This window comes from Urocampus carinirostris, chromosome 15 (assembly GCF_059441175.1).
Source record: "Urocampus carinirostris isolate Australia breed hairy pipefish chromosome 15, RoL_Ucar_1.0, whole genome shotgun sequence".
Lineage (NCBI taxonomy): Eukaryota > Metazoa > Chordata > Actinopteri > Syngnathiformes > Syngnathidae > Urocampus > Urocampus carinirostris.
Genome location: NC_142363.1, coordinates 16,883,752 through 16,906,836, shown reverse-complemented (window position 1 = coordinate 16,906,836; position 23,085 = coordinate 16,883,752).

Below are 23,085 nucleotides of genomic sequence, written 5' to 3'. Positions count from 1 at the left end.
AATAAACATATCCCTAGACATATATTCAAGCTGGAAGATTGTGTTGAAATGGGAAGGTGCGCCAGCTAGCATGAATGTGCAAAACATGCTAGTAGAAATACCATGTTGCATGACCCCAAAATAAGAGTTTGACTTTTAAGTTAATACATGTAAGCTTTGTTATTAAAGAGACAGTGTGTATTGTTTGACATCTAAAAGTCGTTATATGGCAGTTGTCCCCAAAATACAGCCGGCGGGCCAGATATGGCCCGTCTCCATATTTTGTCCAGCCCCCTGAACAATACCAGATAACATTTTAACGCGCATTTTGATTTTGTTGCCTAGAAAAGTTCGGGTGCACGTTTGGGGTTGTAACAGGATTCAAACTCAGGCTGTTTACATTTACATACTCCTGCAATAGTCACACGTTTTCTGTTACAAATTGAACCTGAGAAGGGAAAAATTATGTGGCCCTCATAAGAAAAAGGTTAGTTCAGGGGTCAGCCACAAATGGCCCTGAATCTATATGAATCTATTTGGCGCTCCGTTTTGGCTCATTGGCGTTTTTCCCCAAAAAATGTTGATACTGGAAAATTATGTGATTTCTGTATTCTTCGCGTTTTCAATGACTATAGATATGTACAAATAAATATATATAAGTAAGTATAAGTTTGTCTTGCCTTCCTTATAAGGCTTACGAAAGCTTTTAATCTTTTGCGGATATATGTTTTGTTTTGTAGTTTGGGCTGATATATTTTTTTTGCGACGGTTAGCAAATTGCCTAACACGCGAAAGGTCCCCGGTTCGTTCGGGTGGGAAAATATGTTTGGAGAGGGATGGTCCCCACTAGGCTGTACTTGACCAACACTCACAGGAAATAGTGCCCCAACGAACTTAGTGGTTATGTAATCCAATCAATCAACGGCTCTTTTAACATGTTGGGCTGCTAAATTCTTCTAAGCCGCAGAAATTCCATTCCTCAAAATGAGCAAAACTGATCTGTCAGTAGATCATTTTTAATGCATTCTAACTTTTTCAGTTTTTTTTCTTAGTAAAATAAACGAATAATAAATAAAATCAGTAAAACCATTTGCAAAAAGTTTCATCCATTGGATTTATTACACCTGGCAACCCAACTGAAGATAAGTGGCGCAGAAAATGGACGGACGGATCGTTTTTTTACACTTTGCAGTGCACTTTGCATCTAAAAACCCTAAATTGGCCATGAAATTGAATGTGCGCCTCATATTCCTGTGCGTCTTATATGTCAGAAAATATAGTGGATTAAATTGGAAATGCATAGCTACAAGTAAATGTTATCGCATACTGTATCTGTTTTGCCTTTTTGAAACATACAGAGTAATCTTCAAGGGTGTTCTTGTGATTAGGGCAACCGAAAATGAGTACTAAAAAGCACAAAGAAGAATCCAAACTACGGAGACTCAAAGTGACCAAAACTCACCATTACACTTTTTTTGCGCAGCCTCTTTGAGGTTTTCAAAGCTGGACTGCAGTAAAAACGTGTGATTGAAATGCTCTAAAAGAGTGTCAAACAAGCGTGGACATTGTGTTTGACTTAAATTATAAGCAATCCCACAGGAAGCGTTTGCTTCGCCATTTTTCAGCCCCCCACACCTTAAAAATAAAGTGGGTGTGTGTTTGAATACAAACACAGGATTCGCTGGGGACCGCTGGGTCAGCACGCGGCTTCAACTTGCGCCTTTGGGACATGATTGCCACATTCCTATGGCAGCGTTTTTAATTGACTGGACATGAGAAGCCCCAACCCTTCGGTTGAACCCTCACCCGCTGGCAATAACGGGGACAGACAGCACTTCTAACATGCAAGCAGAGTGTCTTTAAGTGTGTTTGTGTGGCAGGTGGTACTGATGGGCGGGTGGGAGTATTTTTGTTGGTGTATAAGTGTGAGGGGGTGGTCTGTTGTAAGGGTCCCAGATGGGTTAATGGGGAGTTTAGCATCAGGATTACAATACAACAGTGTGGCTCAAGATTTAGTCGCGATAAGCCCACGCGGACTTGCAACCTCCTGCTAGCCCTTAGCAGCAACATCGCTGGGACGACTACTCACAGAACGCATGTACGAACACAACAGATTTGTAGACTGTGTGTATTGTCGCAAACGAATACCGGATTTCATTCCAGGGATATTCATAGGGCATTTTATTTGCTGTAAGCAGGGCTAAAATTTAAAAAGTTAATTGTGTATTTTCTGGACTCCTTTTTAAGCACTTTTTAAGGACTTTTATCGCAATTTTTCCAATTCCTTCATTAGTGGCATTAAAAGAAAAAAGCCCAGTGTGAATCATGTATTTTGCAGAGCCACAAATATATCTGCCATTTACAAGTGTGATTTCAATCTTGCGTTTGCTTTTATCAAGACATGATTTTTAGAACTTGAGAAAAATCACCAATATATTTTTGAGACAAATCTCTCCTTATATAGGAAGTTCTTCCCATTGCAATTTACCACTAGGAGACACTAATGTTTTGCATGGCCCATAATAAATGTTCACCTTTGATATGTAATCCTTGCACTAATACACATTTTATAGTGCCCTGTTTAGGTGTAGAATGCACCTGTCTTCATAATTGCAGCCCCTAGGGGGCGATGACACTTTGTATGACAATGCCGTACAAACTATTGCCAGCTTCGGTTACTCACGGGGGAACAGGAAATGTAACGGGAAAGTAAAGCCACAAAACAGCAGTGTCATTTTAAGCAGACTTGTGAGAAACGTGGCAGCAATTTCAAGCATTTACATGCACCTCACCCAAAATTCAAGCACTTTCCAATCCTTGAAAACACAACATTAAAATTCAAGCATTTTAACAGGTTTCAAGAACCTGCCTGAACCCTGTTTGAGGTGCTTCTAAAACCCCAAAATGTCCAGTAATTTGAAAGTGCGCCTTGTAATCCAGTGAGCCTTATTAATCAGAAAATACAATACATACATTTGGAAATTCATAGTTAGAAATAAATGATACTGCATAAAGTAACTGTTCTGCCTTTGAAAACCATATAGAGAGGTCTATGAGTGCCCTCTTGTGGTTAAATTATACTGGTAACAGTCACTGTTCTGCCTTTAAGAAACCTATAGGGTGGTCTTTAGCAGGCTGAATGATAAAGCATAGTACTAAAAAACAAAGCTAGGGGTTGACATTTTGTGGTCTATGCAGCCCTTTGAGACTCATCTTGATTAAGGGCTATACAAATAAACATGACTTGTGGTTAACATGTTAATTGTTTGTTTGCAAAACTTTAGTGGTGAAACCAGATGTCATGATGTTATTTTACGCTCGATGTAATTTTAATTGAAAGGTATTGATTTATTTTTTATGCGACAGTAGCTCTTGCTGTAGTTTCCATCCATCCATTATCTGCACTGCTTATCCTCAGTAGGGTCGCGGGGGTGCTGGAGCCCATGCCAGCTATCTTCGGGCAGTGGACAGGGGACACCCTGCCCATTGCACCTTATATCTGATAAATATATCACAACAACAATATTTTGGGGGTGCGCCTTACAGCACTGAACAATGATACAATCAGTAACAAATAGTAGCTCTTAACTTTCAGAACTTATGACCCCTGCCCACAATCTTATTTTTGAAATGTTTTCAACGTGCCCAAAAAGTACTTTGGATTATTAGTGGCAATGGCGGACTGCAAAGTCATTTAAACAAGACATAACAGCAAACAAGATGCGGTGTGGTCCGTCTCCAACTCCTCACCTCCGCAGGACGTCAAACTAATCCTTTTGTCAAACGCGTGTCTTACCTCCGCACACTCCACCCTCTCCGGCCCCTCCCAGGCACTCAGATTCTGGCCGTGTCAGGTCCACTTCTGGCGCAGCCAAGCCCGGGTTGATTGAAATGTTATGGAAAAGGAACACTAATTAAATTCCTTAGGTTAATCCCTGCCGTTCTCCTCTGAGTGGGGCCTGTGAGGAGAGAAGGACGGGGGTCATGGGGCTCCAAACAAACACTCGGTGCAAACGGGGCCCAGAAAAACAATTTCAAGCCAAAGGGAGGCCTGGTGTGTGACAACGAGAGGAGTGGAAGTGTTGCACGGTTTCGGATTAAAGAACGTGTGAGCAAATAGTTATTTTGATTCCGAGGCGAGAGAGGAACCGTGAACACGCAACAGAGGTGACAATCACGTTCCAACTCATTACAGACAGAAGCCATCAAGCTCTAGCTCTCAAAAAAACCGAGGAGGACTTTTTTTGTCAGTGTCCTTAAAAAACATTCCTTGAAAGTGAAATCAAATTTATTGTATGAATCTCTTAAAAGGGACACTATGCAACATTTGACCAATAGATCGGTCGGTGTATTGTGTATCGCAAACGAATACAAGTGCTATAAAGTATAAGCAGGATTAAAAACTAAAAAAACTCAAAATAACCAAACTTCACCATGTTTCCCCCTTTTTTTATGCACAGCCTTTCACAAGGTTTTTGTTATTTAGGGGGTATATGTAGCAGCAAGATGAGGGTCAATTATGTCAGTTCCTTCTGGGTGAACATCATTTTATGTAAAATAAATACACATTTCTTGACCTATGAGCATTAAAAACGCATGTTTTTAATAGTAGTTCATGCATTTATCCTTATCCAATTAATTTTGAACCTACTACTTATATTTACAATCTATTAAAAACCTGATAACAACATAGCAAACGTTAAATTCTTATTAAAAATAATGTTTATCAAACACATGGGCCCTCTTTCTAATCAGTAATAGAGAAGTACCAAATACAACGAAAAGCCCTGGTTTAGACTTGCACTGGAGCTCAAAATTAGAGAACAAATTTAAAAAATGAATAATTTCAAAACCATACCATCTTCACTGTTACATTCTATTAGATCTATGCCATGGTACTACAACACCTTTTTCACAAAGTGACCAAAGGCAAACCATTATTATTCAGATAAAGCACTTATCAAAATAGAGAAAACACTGATCAAAATTACAAAACAATGACTTCGGCATAGGAACAAAACCAAAGTTGAACCAGTTAGCAATTAATAAGAAGTGTACAGGCCTCTGCTGTGAATGACCTCAGCACATTTGCAGCCACAGGATAGCATTAGTCCCTCACACTACTCTGCTGTGATTTTGGTCCATGCTTCTTCCAGCCTCCTCCAGTTTCCTGATTGTAGTGGGTTTATTGAAGTTAACTTTGTGACCAAGGATTTTCCAGAGGTTCTCTATTGAGTTGAGATGAGGACTCAGGGCAGGCCATGCCATTAATTCAATGTTTTCACCTTCAAGGAATTTTTTTACCCGTATTCCTGTGTGACATGGAACATTGTCCTGCATGAAGACTGCAGGTTGATTGGGCAATGAACGCAAGTAAGGAACCATGTGCTGTGGAAAAAAGCTTCTGATACACCTTTGCATTCACTCTGCCATCTAGCTGTACAAAAGGCCCAACTCCTGCTGCAGAAAACAGGCCCCCAAACCATGACTTTTAGTAACTTTTTTTATACACTTTAGTTTTAGTCTTTCTTCAATGTGTTGCCGGGCATAATGTTTCCCATCAGACCCAAATGAATTAACTTTGCTTTGATCACTGATGTGAGGGCCTTCAGTCCAAATGCACTGAAATGGCAAGACACTGTATGGCGAGACAGATCCTTACCATGTTCAGCACTGAACTGCCGAGCAATTCCAGTTGCAGCGTATAAATGATAACGCATTAACATACTCCGCAGTGAGCTGTCACCTCTTGGATATGTTTACGGTGGATGACCAGGCTTCTTGGGCAACTTGAATAAGTTTGTAGTTTGTAGTATATCCCTTTCGTTTTCATCTCGACAACCTGCTACCGGAGGCTTTCAGTCACTCTAAAACGGCCAACCATCTTGCAAAGTCAGTGAAACTGGCAGTTAGGTTAACAGATAATTGAGAAAATTAGCACCATGTGCTAGATTAGCACAATTAAGTGCGAGGCACCTGAAAGTGTAGCTAGCTAACTGGATTATTGTGGTTATAAAGTATAAAGAGTTAGACTTACACAATTAGCATTATTATTTTAAATATTATTCAATATATACATAAATTTAAGGTCATTCACAAGACAGTATATTTTTTGTTTAATATGAGGGGGGACATCATTTCTGGAACTGTAGTTTTTAATCTTTTCTTTTCACATATTGCTTTTAAAACCTAATAATGCATACTATACAGAAAATAAAGATTCATTTTACTGTTGACATATTATCAACATATTCTTTCAGTATCTACAAAGATAAATAAATGATAAAAAGCTATTCAACATCGTCCTGGAGAGGATCATGACAGAAGTCCGGAACCAACATGAAGGTACAGTCAGTATGCGGGGACATAACATGACTAACCTCAGGTTTGCTGATGATATCACCATATTGGCAGGAGAAGAACAGGACTCAGAGATCTGGTCAATCGCCTAAACAAAGCGTCAACCCAAGTCACCACAAAAAGTCAAAATTAATGACCAACAGCCAACAAGGTATTATCACAAACATTACCATCAACCAACAGGAGCTTGAACCTGTCACCAAATTGAAATATCTTGTAGCTGTCATATGAAAACAGGGATCAGAACCAGAAGCCATGGTCAGGATACCTCAAATACTAGTCTCGCTTGCCAGACTTAAGCCCATCTGGAGGGACAAGAACATAGCAGTGAAATCAAGGATCAGACTCATGCAAGAACTGGTTACTTTCATCTACCTCCATGCTTGTGAGACATAGACATAGCTGGAAAGGAAACTTCTAGGCATCAGCTACATAACCCATGCGACAAACGAAACAGTGCGCAACACCAGTGAACCCAACAAAGAACTGTTGTCAACCGTGCGCAGACAAAACTTCTGTGGTATGGTCACGTCAGAAAATCATCAAGACTGGCCAAGACCATTCTCCAGGGCACAGTCCAAGAAGGCAGGAGGAAGGAAAGACAAAAAAATAACTGGGCCAACAACATCCAGTAATGGACTGGTGCCAACTTTGCCAAGACCCAACCGCAGGCCAGGAACCGTCACCATTGGAGAAAGTTTTCCAGGGATGCGTTCTTAGCCGTGTCTTGACAATCCAGGCAGTTAAAGAATCCGTGAACCGTGAATATTGAGCCAACCTTGTGTTGCCCACAGGGACAAAGTAGCTCCAAGGATAACATGTATAGCCCGCGATGCTTTCCAAAAAATAGCTCAAAACATATATTCTGTATGTGACCGCCTGTAACCTTTTTGTGACACAACTCAGCCATCTGAACCGCTCATAACCCCAATATCAGTTAAAAAAAAGTTCTGACTTACAGCCTCCGGTTTAGGTCACCGAAAAGGACAATGGCGACAAAGCCGGCAGGTGATTGGTGAGCCATGCGGGCCACGTCATCAGTGTAGATGCAGGTGCATTACACTCTGTGGGCGTACGGCGTCACACACACCATGCACCCGCGTTGTAGCTTCGCTCAGAGGTGTAATGCCTGATTAGGGGATTACAGGAAAGTGCTTCTTTGCAGTTCTGTGAGAAACAATTATTAACATGCTGGTGTCTCTAATCCTGGATAAACACAGCTTTTCCAGAACAACAGCAGAGTCTCTCTTCCCCTCTTAAAAAAGGCCTGTAGTCACTTGAACTCCAAAGTCTTTGTGACAGTGGCAGAGGAACGAGTCTAGTGTGAAGATGAGGTGCGCTAGCAATCTAGCTAGCTAGCAGGCTTTCACGTCACAGCTCGAGGGGCTGAAGAGCTTTGAGCTGTGCGGTTAGTTGAAATGGCATTACGCTGAGACATGTAATCTTGTATTTGTTTGTGCACTTGTCTTGTGTAATCTGTGAGCTCGTAGCAACTCTGTGACAATTTCCCATGTGAGGACGAGTAACTCAAGGGTCACCAAACTTTTGGAAGCTAAGATCTACTTCTTAGTTCTTGATTAGTGCAAATGGATGCAGTTTGATATGAAATAATTACTATTACAATGTAACTACAATGTTGTTACGATGTTAGGACTAACATGTTACAAAGAAACATGTTCTTGGAATGCAAATACTTTTCTCAGTAACAAGTACTGTAACACGTAGTTTGCAAAAAGTTGAAACGCTACTGTTGTTACTACATGGTATCATAAAATGCAGTTCATGTATCAAACGGTCCTCTATTTACTGAAGACTTCTGTATCTTTCACGTTGTCACACCAGCATCAAGCTATGATTGGTGGGCGTGTTTATATTTAATACAACGTACAACTGAATAGGGTTATGGTGACACAGAGTATGTGGACGCTGAATCCCTCGTCATGGAGATATTCTCCTCCAGTATATACTCACATCCAAGCCCAATTTAGAACAAACAAATAAAATAGTTAAATCAGGGGGTCATCTTATATTAATATATATTATATTCTTATATTTTGTTGTGTGTCACAAGGGAGGGAGGAGGAGTGGGCAGGGCGTCGCATAACTTATGCTGGAGCAAGAAAATTTAATGGGGCAAACATAAGCACAGAATTTTCAGTAAACGTGAAGAAAAAACGCCTTAACAGTACCCAGAAATGGAGAAGGCGATCTTTGGGTGTCTTGAAGCCCAGAAACAGAATGTATACAAAATGTCTCTGCTAAGTGTTTTGTTTTCAAGCTCTCAATATTGTACAAGCCAAGAAATATGAAGGGTTTACTGCTTCCACAAGTTGGTGTACACATTTTCTTCTATTTCTAATGTTATGCGCCTATTTTAAAGTAGTTTGTTGGCGGGTATATGCAGTAATTCGTAACTACATAGTTACTTTAGGAATTATGCTCTACGTTTTGGTGTCAGTCATCTAGGGGGTACCTGAGTTACTTTGTAAATGAAGTAACTACTAACTGTAACTATTTACTATTTTTCAGTAAAGCGCCCAACACATGTTATTACTAGCTTGTCCTTATTAGAGCATGTCAATACCAACTAATTGTTATTTGTGATGCTCCAAAACTCTGCCACTATGAAGACTTCCTTGTCTCATCCTATACAGCGAACTGACTACACTAAGTGAGGATGTATGAATAGAACATAACAGACATCCGATGTACTGATTTGACCTCACAGAGGATTTCAGTGTCACAAAATGACCTCAAGTCAGTTGAGGAATTGCGAATTACAAGGGCGGGGCATCTAGGGTGAGTGCCGTCCAAAGGGCGATGGTGCTGATGTGCGATGTCGAGGGATGCGGCGTGCCCATCTGGCGGGCGAGGGCTTATCACTAAGCTCAGAGTCCCCTCAACAGGGGTTCCGCAGAATGTTGATCACAAACCCACCCGCTGGCTCCTCCAATCACTTGACCATGCTGCAAGAAAATATGTTTGCACATCAACCTCTGACTTGCACTCTGATGCTTACAGTCTCGTTCAGTTTTCGAATCCTTCCAGAAAATAACTTAGTCTCCTTTCAAAATTGGTTAAACAGTTATTGTTTAATCCTGCTCACAAACAAATGAATAAAATTGTTACCTTCTCAGAGGGAGGCAGAAATGTCAACACAAGAAGAAAACATAAAGAGGAGCTGTGCACAAACACACGGCTTCCATACGGAACAACAACACATTACCGAGCACACGCGTGATCAAATAAATATACACACGCATAATTACAAAAATATAGACGGCTAGGCAAACAAGCGCCGCACACAAGCGCTGATAATCCGCCAGACACACACTCACGCAGGGCATCATATTGTTTATCAGTGTGAACCAGCACAGTGACACCCGTCACTCTAATTCCATTGGTCTGTTTAGATTCGTTTTGCTTTAATCCCTCTCTTGTTTGTGCACATCTGCAAGCACCGCCGTGGCACACCCGTCTCAGGGCCGGCCGGTATAGAGGTATATGTGAGAGGGGGGGATACTGGTGAAGATGGACGGAGAGAGGATGAGGAGAGAGACATGGTGCAAAAGTTATGTTTCGGGTTTTCAAAAAATATCAAGTGTTTATGACAGATTTGACAAAAATACATGTATGTGTTATAGGTTATTTCCGGTAAAGAGAGAAAGCGAGAGAAAGATAGAGAGTGAGAGACCAAGAGATAGAGAAAGAAAGCAAATAGAGCTAGGAGAGAGAAAACGTAGAGTAAAAAGACAAGAGATGAACAGACAGGGAACTTTAATGGGAAAGATGGAAAACACTGAGAAGTAGTGAGTTACAGATTAATGGAGAAAGAGACAGAGAGAAACAGAAAGAGAGACCAACAGAAAGAGACAGAGAGTGTAGGAGGGAGTAAGAGAGAAAGACAGTGGGAGATAGAGGGGCGAGCAAAAAGAGGGACAAAATTAGACAAAGCGAGACAGGCAGATAGAGAAAGTGAGAGACAGTGAGAGTGGGAGTAGACAGGGAGGACAGAGAGAGACAAAGGTAAAGATTGGGACAGTGAGAACTATAGTGGGAGCCGGAGCAAGAAAGATAACATGAAAAAAAGAAAGAGGGAGAGAGAGAGAGATGAAAAAGAGAGTGAGACAGTGAGAAATAGAAAGATGTAGTGAAATCAGAAAAGAATGAAAAAAAAACAGAGAAAGGGGCAGTGAGAGACAAAGAAAGGCACAAAGAGAGAGAGAGAGAGAAAGAGAGAGAGAGAGAGAGAGAGGAGAAAGAAAGACAGTGAGATGCAGTGGGAGAGAGGGTAAAAGAAAGTGTTAGTAAGAGAGAGAAAGAGGAATAGAAAGAAATATAAGAATAAATAGAAAAGACAGAAACTGTACAAGAGAGAGGGTGGGACACAGAGAGAGACAGGGAGTGAGGAAAAGAAAGTGAGAGAGATAGTAAGAGAGAGAGCAAGTAAGAGACCGTGAGAGAGCGAGAGATAAAGACATAATGAAAGAAAGACTGTCAGAGAGAGGGTGGGGAAGAGTGAGAGGGACAGAAAGAGAACGAAACAGAAAGAGAGACAGAAAAATAGTTTATAGAGAAAATAAGACACATAGAAATGAATATAACAGAGAAATAACAAAGAAGACTGAAATATATAGTGAGACACCAAACGAGTGTAAAATTTAAAAAAAATAGTCAGACAGGAAAAGGAAAGAAGACAACAATGGTAGACAAGGGCCAGGATATATTAAGAGACACTGATTTTCAGGGACAGGAGGGGGACATAAATACAGATAGAATTACAGAGGGAAGAAAAAAGACATAATCATGTAAAGACTAAGACAAGGAGTGCTAAAGAGACCGAGAGAGTGAAAGACTCAAAGCCTTGCTTGGTCCAACACCAACACAAAGATTTTGGCTTTTTACGCAGTATTACAACACATCTTATTATGCTATTCAAGTCCCTCTATTAGCTGAATTGGACAGTGGGATTTTCATTTGTAAATTGGGGGATTTCAGATTAGCTTGTCTGTCGGTGACAAAATGCCCCCCGAGACTGTGAATTACGTGACCCAACAAATAGGAATCAGCCAAAGATGACGCTCATAGAGATTAAACCCACTTCCAGTTGTTCTTTCATAATAAAATTTGAAGTGAAAAAAATGCGAGATTCCTATGAGAGGCCGTTAGACAAGTAGATCATACTTGCTCTCACATATATCGTCATACGGTCACACACGTGCACACCTTTAATCTCATAGGGACACAGTCTCTCCCATTCCCAATGACTATTCTCTCACATGCACTACTAAACTCTTACAGTGTTATGGGAGTAATAGTGTTTGTGCATGGGTATGACTATGTCAGAATGAGAGTATAGTTGTGTGGGTTCTCAAACAGCCTCTCATACATGGTTACGAAAGCACACAAAGTAAAATTGTCACAAGACCGGACCAGATCGGAGGCAGGAGGCAGGAAGGGTGAACTCATTCGCGTTAACGATTAGTTACTTTTATTAAGGAAATAAAAGTCGTCCAACACTCAGGGACAAAAACAAAAACAGGCTTACAGGCAAACAGGAACTCAGACTAGGAATACCCACAAAACAGGCTTATACTCAGAACGGGCAAGTACAGCTTTCCTCAAGTCAAACAGAACAGAAAAATGCAAAGTAATGCAATGAACCCGCAACCAGCAATCCCCCAAACCCGCCTTTAAGAAGCACACACGCAAATTAGGAAATCTGCTACAGCCGGTGCCAAGGGGGCGGGGCCAGCCGGTCGCCACAGCGACGATGCCGGACATGACAAAAATAGCACTGAGGGGTGCGATAATCGTTAGACTAGGTGTGAAAAACTCCAATGATAATAATAGCAAATTTAAAGGTGAGTGGGAAAGAGTAGTATGTGTGAGAGTCTATAGTAGTGTATGTGTGTGAATTTACTAGTGTGTAAGAGTATAAAAATGAGTGTGAGATTCTATAGCAGTGTGTGTGTGTGTGAGTATAGTATTATGAGCGTGAGTATATTAATGTGTTCGAAAGAATATTTGTGTTTAAATGCATGTATAGTTATGTGTGTATGTGTGTGTGAGAGATAGAGAGTAGTAGTATGTATAAAGCATATTATAGTGTGTATGAGAGTTTAGTAGCATAGTAATTTGTAAGTAAAATGATATTTACGCATGTATAGATTTGTGTGTGTAGGAGTATAGTAGTGTGTGTGTGTGATAGTATAGTAGTATGTGTGTTGTTAGGAATGTTAATATTAAAATGTACTGTTTACCAAATTGTTCGAATTAGTTATCCGACTCCATTAACCAAACACAACCTACATTCACCTGACAATGCGTGCTTGTTTCTTGGTGGAAAAATGAACAAGAGACCGGTATTTCCACACGAGGGCAGATTTAATTTCTTACAATTTAACTAAGTGAACTCCATCTAATATGGCCGAATTAGCCGAAATAGTGTCGTTCGAGTCTCTGTCAAGCCTCCTCTCTCGATCTTCTGCTTCTCTCCTCGGCCCACGTTTTTTCCGCAAGCTGGTGAGCCGGCTACTCCCATGGATGTGCCAGGAAAGCCCCCATGTGGGCCCCACTATGTCGGAGAAGAGTGTCCCTCTGCCCGGACCAAATAAAATAACTTCTCCGAACAATGTCTGCCATCCTGCGTCAGAGTCCTGTTATCAAAATTCCCCAGCCAAAACATTCCGCATTTGGAACAGCGTGACCTAAAGCCCACTCAGTGAAATTCTTCATTGCACTCAATAAATGTAACTTGTATTCAATCGTATAAAATCCCTTATAGTCTATCTATCTATCTACCTTGGTCATATCCCTCAAGAGGGGTGACCGACAGCAAGACATTTTTTGGACCATGGCCAACCCAATTGCCCAAACACCCAAAGAAGTTAGGCACCTCGGCACCCAAGTTGGTCATGCTTTCGTTCCTCCAGATGAAACGGGACACCAGAAAGCGGCCATGTCACTCGGGTCAGGGTGACACAACACACTTTTTTGTTCAACAGCAGGCCCGACAGCTTTAACTGGTTTACCCCTGCCGCATCATACGGGTGCCCAGCCCATCCTTAAGAACGCGTCCACAATCCCACTATCCTTTCACAACACCTCTCCACTCCTTTCTATCACCAACAAGAGCTCTAACTTCCATTATATTTAGACCTCTTTCCTGCAGTGCACTCATAACACCATCCATCCACGTCAATCGCGGCCTTCCTCTTGGTCTCCTTCCATTGACTTCTGCTCTGTAGATCCTCTTCAACATCCGCTCCTCATCCATCCTCTCCATGTGTCCAAACCAAACGAGTACTCTCTTATCAACACGCTTGCTCAGTTCCACGACTACTCCAGTTCTGTCTCTCACAATTTCATTTCTCAGTCTATCCAATTGTGTCACTCCTAACATAGTCCTCAAACACTTCATCTCAAAAACATTAAATCTGCGTTCAGGCTCCAAGTCTCTGCACCATACAACACAGTCGGCACAATCACACTCTCTTACAGTCCCCTCTTAACATCCATACTCATACTCTTGTTGTTCATCACTCTCCTCAGAGCACCCAAAACCTTGTTTCCTGAAAGTATATAGTGTGTACTAGAGTTTAGTTGTGTGTGTGTGTGTGTGAGAGTATAGTAATTTGTGTGTAATAATATCTGCGTGTGCAAGGGTGTATAGATATGTGTGGGGGGTATAGTAGTGTGTGTTTGAGATTATAGTAGGCCCGACGGATCACCACCTTATCGTGGTGGGGCACTTTGCGCGTCTCCATGACCCCTAGAGCTATGTCGGCTGGAGTCTCGTACTCCTGGTAGGGTTACCCAAGCCGAACAGGTCGAAGGGTAGAGTCCAGACTAAGAGTGATCCCAAAAGCTGGTGGCGGCACGCTTTGAGGCGGTTTCCTACAGACCTGGATCCCGTTAGCCGCCTGCAGTTGTGGAAAGATGCCGGTCGTCTAGGGTCTCCCTTGCCACTGGAACCATCTTCTTTACAATCAAGAGAGTGGCGTTGGGGAAAGCGCACCCCTTACGCCACTTTAAAAACCCTCATTGCGCAGGTATCCTTTTTTACCTGAGTCTCCGACCACAATCCAGGATCGGACTGTTCAAACATCAGCAGACTCACAAATAAAAGAAGATGGTCATCATCGAATCGATGGACAACCCCAACAACAACAACAAGTAGTACGTGTAAGAAAGCATATTATAGTGTATATGAGAGTTTAGTAGTATGTGTGTGACTATAGTAATTTGTGTGTGAAATAATATTTGCGTATATAGATTTGTGTTTGTGGGAGTGTAGTAGTGTGCGTGTGTGATAGTATAGTAGTATGTGTGTGGAAGCATATTAGAGTGTGTATGAGAGTTTAGTACTATTGCATGTGTGTAAGTATAGTAATTTGTGTGTAAAAATAATATTTGCTGCATAGATTTGAGTGTGTGGGAGTGTAGTAGTGTGTGTGTGTTATTGTATAGTCATATGTGTTTGAAAACATATTAGAGTGTGTATGAGAGTTTAGTAGTCTAACGGGTGCAATAATAACTTTTGTTTTATTGAAATTCCTGCTGAAATATGTGTATAGTTTTTGTTAAGTGTCCTGCAATGATGAGTCCAACAGTGCCAACTGCTGGTACGGGGTAGGGTTTGTTTTGGCTTTTGACATGTGACCGGAAGGCAGGGTTTTGTTGGCAGTCTACAGAGCGAGCAGCCAACGAGATCAAAGAGATCCAAGCCAGCAGATCAGCTAATGTTGTGACTCATTTCATCTGCAGGTAAATTGTATCCATTTTTATACTCATTATTGTTATTATTTCTATTTTCTCATATATATAAAAAGTATGATGTTGGTTAAAATTCAGACTAAAGAAAAATATGTTGAATTCATTGTAAACGTTAAAAAACCACTATACGATCTTTTGTTAAAAGTATCTTGTCAAAATGGAAGTAAACATGTATTGTGATATTCTAAAATGTATTTTATGTAAATTGAAAAGAAAGCTCTTTTATATGCTTTGGGCAGCCTACAGAGCGAGCTGCCAACGAGATCAAAGAGATCAAAGCCAGCAGAGAAGCTAATGTTGTGACTCATTTCATCTGCAGAAACTGTAATAAAAACCTCATCATCCAGTCCAGCGTGAATGTGGATCTTTGGTGGGACAAGTACACCGCGGTTACAGTAGTATATGTGTAAGTATAGTGATTAGTTTGTAAAATAATATATGCGTGTATAGATTTGTGTGTGTGGGAGTATAGTAGTATGTATGAGAGTATGTAAATATTTGTGCATGTGCATGACTGTGTCTGTACGACAATATAGTTGAGCACGAGTGAAAGTACGGTGTACTTGAGAGCAAGTATGATTTACCTTTCCAGCGGCCTCTCATAACACTGTTAGCTTTTGTAAAGGATATTCTATTTGCCCCTAATGGAGTGCCATTAAAGAGATAAATATTAGCCACTCCACACACCTCAAAGCCACATTATGCAGAAGAGGAGCGCTCGAATCATTTACCCGGCTTCTTCCTCGGGCCTTTTATTCAGACGGGATGCGAAAACGCGAAGGGGGGGTGTCACGAGGGAAGGAAACCAAGACACCCCGAGCTAGTGGAGAAGACCCTGCAAATTATGAAAATGCTTCTCTGTGTCCTCAATGGAGGCCGAGCTCTTTAATGTAGCACAAAATTAGAACCTGGGGGAGGAAGTGTGGCCCGCTTGATTGGCGAAACACCTCCTGGCCCATTACGGTCTTCTACCCAAACACACTGGCAGACCGTGCCGATATTATCCCGTGCCTCGTGGCTGTGTCTTGAATCGGCGAAAAGCGAAGGACCCCAGAGAAAGCCCGCGGGCATCTATAAAGGTGCCTAATTTGTCAGTTTACCCCTCAATTATTTAAATAGATCTAAGGCGGCAGCGCAGAAAAGGGTCTTCTACCCCCCCCTCCTCCTTCTCCTTCATCTTCATAGCCGAGCGTAAAGAGACCTTTCGCCACGGTAACCATTTTCAATTACCTCTTTGATATACGCGACGCGGTGTGTAGCGGAGAGGCGCCGCGTCAAATAAACAAACGTGTGTACACAAGATAACAGCGGAGACTCAGGGATAATATTCTCGCAAGAACCCAAAAGTTATCCCGCGCGGACAGATTAGGACTCGGTGAAAACGGGTGCAAAGTCGGCGGACAAACACCGGGCGCGGGAAGTGCTATCGCGCTCAAATAAAAACATTCACGGGGGTCTATTGCCGGGGATTACGGTCAGGTCGGGATATGGAAAGCAAGCAGACACTGTTGACACGAACGCGCCACCTCATCAGTTTTACATTCGGTAAATGTTTCGTAGTGCGTCGGAATTCGGATACTAAATAAGGAGAGAAATATTGCAAAATTTTCAAATAAATACCATCTATACTCGCATATAAGCCGCATTTAGAACAATAAACTACATTCCTGATATCAGCCGGTCGGTTTATATGTGCATGAAAAGAAGAACACAAGAGGGCAGTACCACCAAATAGCCCACGGCTGTGCTGTGTCCTCCATCTCCCCCGAGCTCCTTTTTCGAATAAATACCACAAATACTCGCATATAAGCCGCATTTAGAACAATAAACTACATTCCTGATATCAGCGGGTCGGTTTATATGTGCATGAAAAGAAGAACACAAGGGGGCAGTACCACCAAATAGCCCACGGCTGTGCTGTGTCCTCCGTCTCCCCCGAGCTCTTTTTTTTTTTAAATAAATAGCGAGTATACTCGCATATAAGCCGCACTTGGAACAGTAAAATACATTCCCGAAATCATCGAGTAGATTTATATGTGCATAAAAACAAAATGAACACAAGGGGGCAGAACCACCAAATAGCCCACGGCTGTGCTGTGTCCTCCTTCTCCACGATCTCTCCTTTCAAATAAATACCGCGTATACTCGCATATAAGCCGCATTGGGAACAGTAAACTCTATTCCTGATATCAGCGGGTAGGTTTATATGTGCATGAAAAGAAAATGAACACAAGGGGGCAGATCCACCAAATAGCCCACGGCTGTGCTGTGTCCTCCATCTCCCCCGAGCTCTTTTTTCAAATAAATACTGCGAATACTCGCATATAAGCCGCATCTAGAACAGTAAAATACATTCTTGATATCAGCGGGTAGGTTTATATGTGCATAAAAAGAAAATGAACACAAGGGGGCAGATCCACCAAATAGCCCATGGCTGTGCTGTGTCCTCCATCTCCCCAATCTCTTTTTTGACATAAATACCGCGTATATTCGCATATAAGCCGCATTTAGAATGGTAAAATACACTCCTGATATCAGCGGGTCGGTTTATATGTGCATGAAAAGAAAATGAACAGAAGGGGGCAGAACCACTAAATAGCCCAAGGCTGTGCTGTCTCCTACATCTTCCCCCTTGCCTGGTCTCTTCTTCCTGTTCGCGACGTCCGGTTTGTGTTTGAAAGGGACCACGTTTCATTTTATTTTGATGTAGTGCATTTTATTGCCTTTTTCTGCTGATGATAACAGATCCCGTGAAAGTTAGTAATAAGGACAAGTAGAAAAGAGTGACGACAGAGAGGTCGAAGTAGGAAATGATTGTGAAATATCAAAATGGTGTACGAGTGTCTGCCATAAAAAGTACAGCAGAGTTTAACATTGTTAATCTTTATTATTTAAGGTTATTGTTTTCATTATACACACATTTAAATGATTATTGTTGCTCAGGTACACGTTTCGATAATTTTTTGGGTACGTACAGTAGTTCTTCTAGTATGTGGCTATTTTAAAGCATGTTTAGGGGGTCAGCTTATATGCGCAATAGGCTCATATGTGAGTACATACAAGACATTAATAAATAAAAGAAAAAGTAAAACATGATATACAATTACAATTCAAAAATGTAAAACTAATAAGTATAAATAAAGATGTAAATTAATTTTATGCTAACTTTGGCACCCTTGCACAGGTTGTACTAGTGCCCATTAATGTGAATTGTCCCATTCAAATATACAATAAAATAAAATTTAAAAAAACACAGTTAAATAAGAATAGCAATAAATAATAATATGGTTGGTTGGTTGGATCCCTTAACCAATAGGGTTTTAGGGGTACCATTCCCTGTGGTGTGTCTTGGGCAAGTACAGCCTGGTGGCGCCCATCCCTTTCCAGGCCAACATACCTTTTCCCACCCCAGTCTCAAACCAGGGATCTTTCGCATGATAGGCGAATGTGCTAACCACTACGGAATCATAAAGAATAATAGAATGAAATATAATGATTGAATACAAAATATTTATTAAAAACAAGACAGAATGCAAAAAATAATGCGGAGATAAATGACAAAAAACATTACATAAATATATAAATGGGAATAATCTAATTTCATGAAGAAAACTATTTCATGACGTTGTCAACATTAATTGAAGTAGGAAATGTTATTCCAATTAAGCTTTTATTGGTTGTTCAATTTGTTGTAAAATCTATTTTTTTTAATATCTATATATTGATGATTTTAATGTATACTTTTGCATTTATCTATTAATAGAATTTAATTATTTAAAGTTAGAGTATTTTTTGATTTTCGTTACGTGAAAACGTGACCTCTTGCAGGAGGAATCTATTTCGCATAAACACTAGTTTCACTTTGTTAAAAGAGCTGGACGAAATTTGGGACTTTTTGATTCGCTGCTGCCATCTTGGAGTTTGGGTTGAAGAAGGCCTATTCTTACTTTGACCTTTTTATGCTACACTAACAGATACAAAATCTAAAATAAAACGTCACTCTCCAGATACCCCCCACACCTCATTCCCGCTACCTAATGTGTTCTGCCTTGAACAGCTTTGCCAAAAGTAAGATAACAGCAGATAGGCTTAGTGGTAAATAAGTGTGATGGCTCTTTGAACTCAGATGGGCATTGTTAGCACATACTTGATAGAGAAAAGCTGATCTCTTTGAAGGACACCTCAGATGATGCACCCACCCTCAAATTCCAAGATGTTTCTGACTTACAGTTTACTGTAGATCAGGTGTAGCCAACACTTTTCCAAGCTGAGAGACATTTTTTACTACTAATTCGCGCAAAGGACACCCAGTTTGATAAACTTTTCTAAAATAACTCAAATGTTATTTATTACCAGGTAAATTATTGGAAGTAGAGTTAAATAGACTCAGTCTACCACCCAAAAGAACAAATTTACTAGAATCACAATGATTCAGCAATTGTGAGCCATTTTCAGAAAAGGTCCGCGGGCACTTCAGCTGCCCTGGTGCCCCACGTCGGAGACCCCTGGTTTAGACGATAGTGAGTCAACTCAATTTTTACGACACTCTGGGTGGGTCCCTGATAAAATGGCAAAAACACTTAGACAATGGGCAACGCCCAAACACAAACACAGCTCCGAGCGCTGTTAGCACCTGTACAAATAAGCTCATTAAACTAGTAAACGTACTGTACCTGAGCTACACACATGCTAACCACCACATGCTGAGAAGCCCATAAGCTACTTGTTTAAATGTAAACAAACTCTTGATAGTCAAGCGCGGCACGTCAACACAGACATTAATGAGGGTCATTCTAGCCAATACGCAATGACAGGAAATAAACAGAAATTAAGGCCGTTTATTATGATTGATTTATGACAGTGAGTATCTACAGGTTTTACATTACATAATATGCAGCACCATACCTAGAACAGCATTTTTAGCAAATTGGAATTTGTGGAACTTTTATAAAGGTGAAAAAAATACACACTTCTTTAGATGTGTCTCAGGTGGCAGCCATTTTGCCACATGCTGCCAATAGACGATGGCGTCACAATTGTCATGGGCTCAGTTAAAGATCAACCCTGGTTTACCTGTGTCTAAATTTAAACTAAAAGAGCTTTTTGATCAAAGTTGTACTTATGGAACATAAGTTAAAATAAACGCACATTTTTTAAATCGATCTCATGTGGTAGCCATTTTGCCACATGCTACCGACATAAAACAACGCCACAATTGTTTTAGGCTAACTCAGTCAGTTCTATAACATATAAAATCGTTTTTCAGAAGTATTGCTCCTGAATGTCAAAACATTTTTGTTTTATTAAAAAAGAAACTACTATATAGGCTTTGGCGCTGCTAATCAGTAATTATCAAGCCTCTGTAAAAAAAAATTAATAGGATAAATCACCATTAACTGGCAGTATAAATCATTGTCCACACATCAAGGCAACCCCCACTTTTCCAGCTAATAAGTGTGTGTAGGCGGCCCCACGCAGCGAGTACTGAAGCAGTGTGGTGAGACTCGCAACAGGGCAACAGGGCTTCTAGTGAGTGTTTTACTAAAAAAATAAAAAAGACAGAGTTCCATCGTCATCATCTGTTTGGAGAGGGATGACGTTTTGTGCACACCTGAGGGAATGCAATCGCCATGTGATCACTTTACCGGAAATATAAGGCGCTGAAAAGTTCCTGCAAAGTTCATGCATAAGTACAAGTTTTCTTGCTATAAAATGTTATTTTGCCAGCTAAGTGCCCTTGTTTTTACGGAAAGAATTGTTTAGATTATGGAGGTATCACAAATATAAATTAAAAAAAAACACTGAAGTGAGAGTTATGCTTGAAATGCATCCTTTCACAAAAAGCCGTTTTTCTGAGGTTTTCTTGGAAACGAGTATTTTCAAGAAACTTAGCAACGTTTAACTGTAGTTTACTAAACAATGGTAAAAGCTCGAAACATCCTTTTATTTCTGATGAAACAGGAGGGTTGAAGCTTTCTTTTGATGTGCCCTGGGCCAGGGGTGTCAAACTCATTTTAACTCGGGGCCCACACGATAGAACAAACATTCTGTCAGGGGCCGGACTAGTAGATTAAAGAGAAAGAAAAAGAGAGATAAAGAAATAAGAGAAAGAATGAGGGAAAAGGAGAGAGGGCAGGACAAAGAAAGAAAAAGAGAGAGGGAGAGAGCGTGAGAAACAAAAGATAAAAAGTTGTGGGAGAGGGGGAAAAGAAAGGGAGAGGAAGAAAGAGAAAAGAAAGTGTGAAGGGTATGAAGAGAGAAAGAGAAAAGAGAGAAAAGGACAAAAGGAAGTTAGAGCAAAAGAGGTTAAAATTCAATCCCTTAGCGGGCCTGATCTGGCCCGCGGGCCGCCTGTTTGACGGTTGTGCCCTAGGTCAATAAAGCTACACATTTACATTTTCTGTAGGCATTTAAAAATAAGTCAAAATGGCAAAAAATAGCTGTCATTAGTGGTCTGAACATCTGGCATGGAATCAGTCACTTGTTTTCTGAGTTTGGCCTTGTAGTATTACTCAAAAGCTAAGCCTCGATTGGTCATTTTGGGTGACAAAATGGCCGCCCTGGTATGGATAACATGTGAATTTTGCTTCTTCATATTTCACTGCTGTAATAAGAATATTGTTTTGAGACTAGTTTGGATGCTTAGAACACATAGGATATAAGTTTATTTTCAAACCATACATTATGCCTAGATGGTAGTGTGCCCGCTTTGAGACTGGGAGGTCGCTGGTTCGCGCCTCGGCCGAGACATACCTAAATGGTATAATGGCGGCGCCCTCTGGCTGCGGCTGCATCGACTCGCTACAACGGGTCAGGTGTATCGACATTTCGTTCTGTGTACATTGTTACAAAGAATGACAATACAAAGGAAATTATTATTATTATTATTTACATTTTATAATGAATTAGTGTTTTAAGGAATTTCAATTTTACTAGAACTCAGGAATGTGTAAAAATTATGAATAATTTTAGGAATTTTATGAACATATTTTCCAGAATACAAGTCACTTTTTTTGTAGTTTAGCCACTCCTTCAAAATCAACTTTGGAACAACTTAAAATACATAAAAATCACTTAAGTTACACGAACATGTTGGAATGTGACATGCTACTTTGCAATTTGAGGGCACCCAAAACTGGCATTATTATTTTCTATGCTATAAACTAGCAGGGTTTTTCTAGCTAAAAACTAGTTTTGTTCTGCATACAAAGCTTAATTTGTCGTCTACTTCAACACCAGAATTAAGATTCACCTTATTCTGTGTCAAAGGTTACATGTGTTCTTTTTTAACAATTTAGTTGATTCTTTAAATAAGCATAAAGAAGGGGCAAAATATGATTTATTCTCCTGTTTACAATTTCAGTTCCTGAAAAAGGCTCCTGTTTTTCTCATAATTGTGTATCACAACTAAGTTATTTATTTAAGTTTTGCATTGTTTTTCACATTATTCTTGATAAAAAATTGGTATACGACACCATTCATTTTCTTGTATTAGTGGTCATTTGATTAGCTTACAATCCCTGCTGTGCAGTCAGGGGAGGCAGGTGAAGCTGTGCCTCACCTCTCATCATGGTAATATAAAATTAGAAAAATATCAATTGTTTATATTAAATGAATGTTAAAGATTTTCCACATTTTACAATTAGATTTGCTTTCTCAAAAGAATTTTCAAATGATATCATGAATATTATTATTAATATTGTGCTGAGCCTCTGCTGATGTAGAGTGAGGCACACAATTCTCTTGCCTCATGGCAAAGGGGATAGTGAAACAAAGGATTCTGATTAGGCGCAGAACGAAAGAATAAGTGATAATTTTAGAAAGCAGCAAATTAAGCCATCCAGTAATTTGTTTTTCTTGTTGCATGAACGTTTTTCATTATGGCGGGGTTACATATTTATTGATATCTTTTTCAAAAGAAGCAGCGCATATAATGCATTTATAAGTACTGTATTTTCACGGCCATAA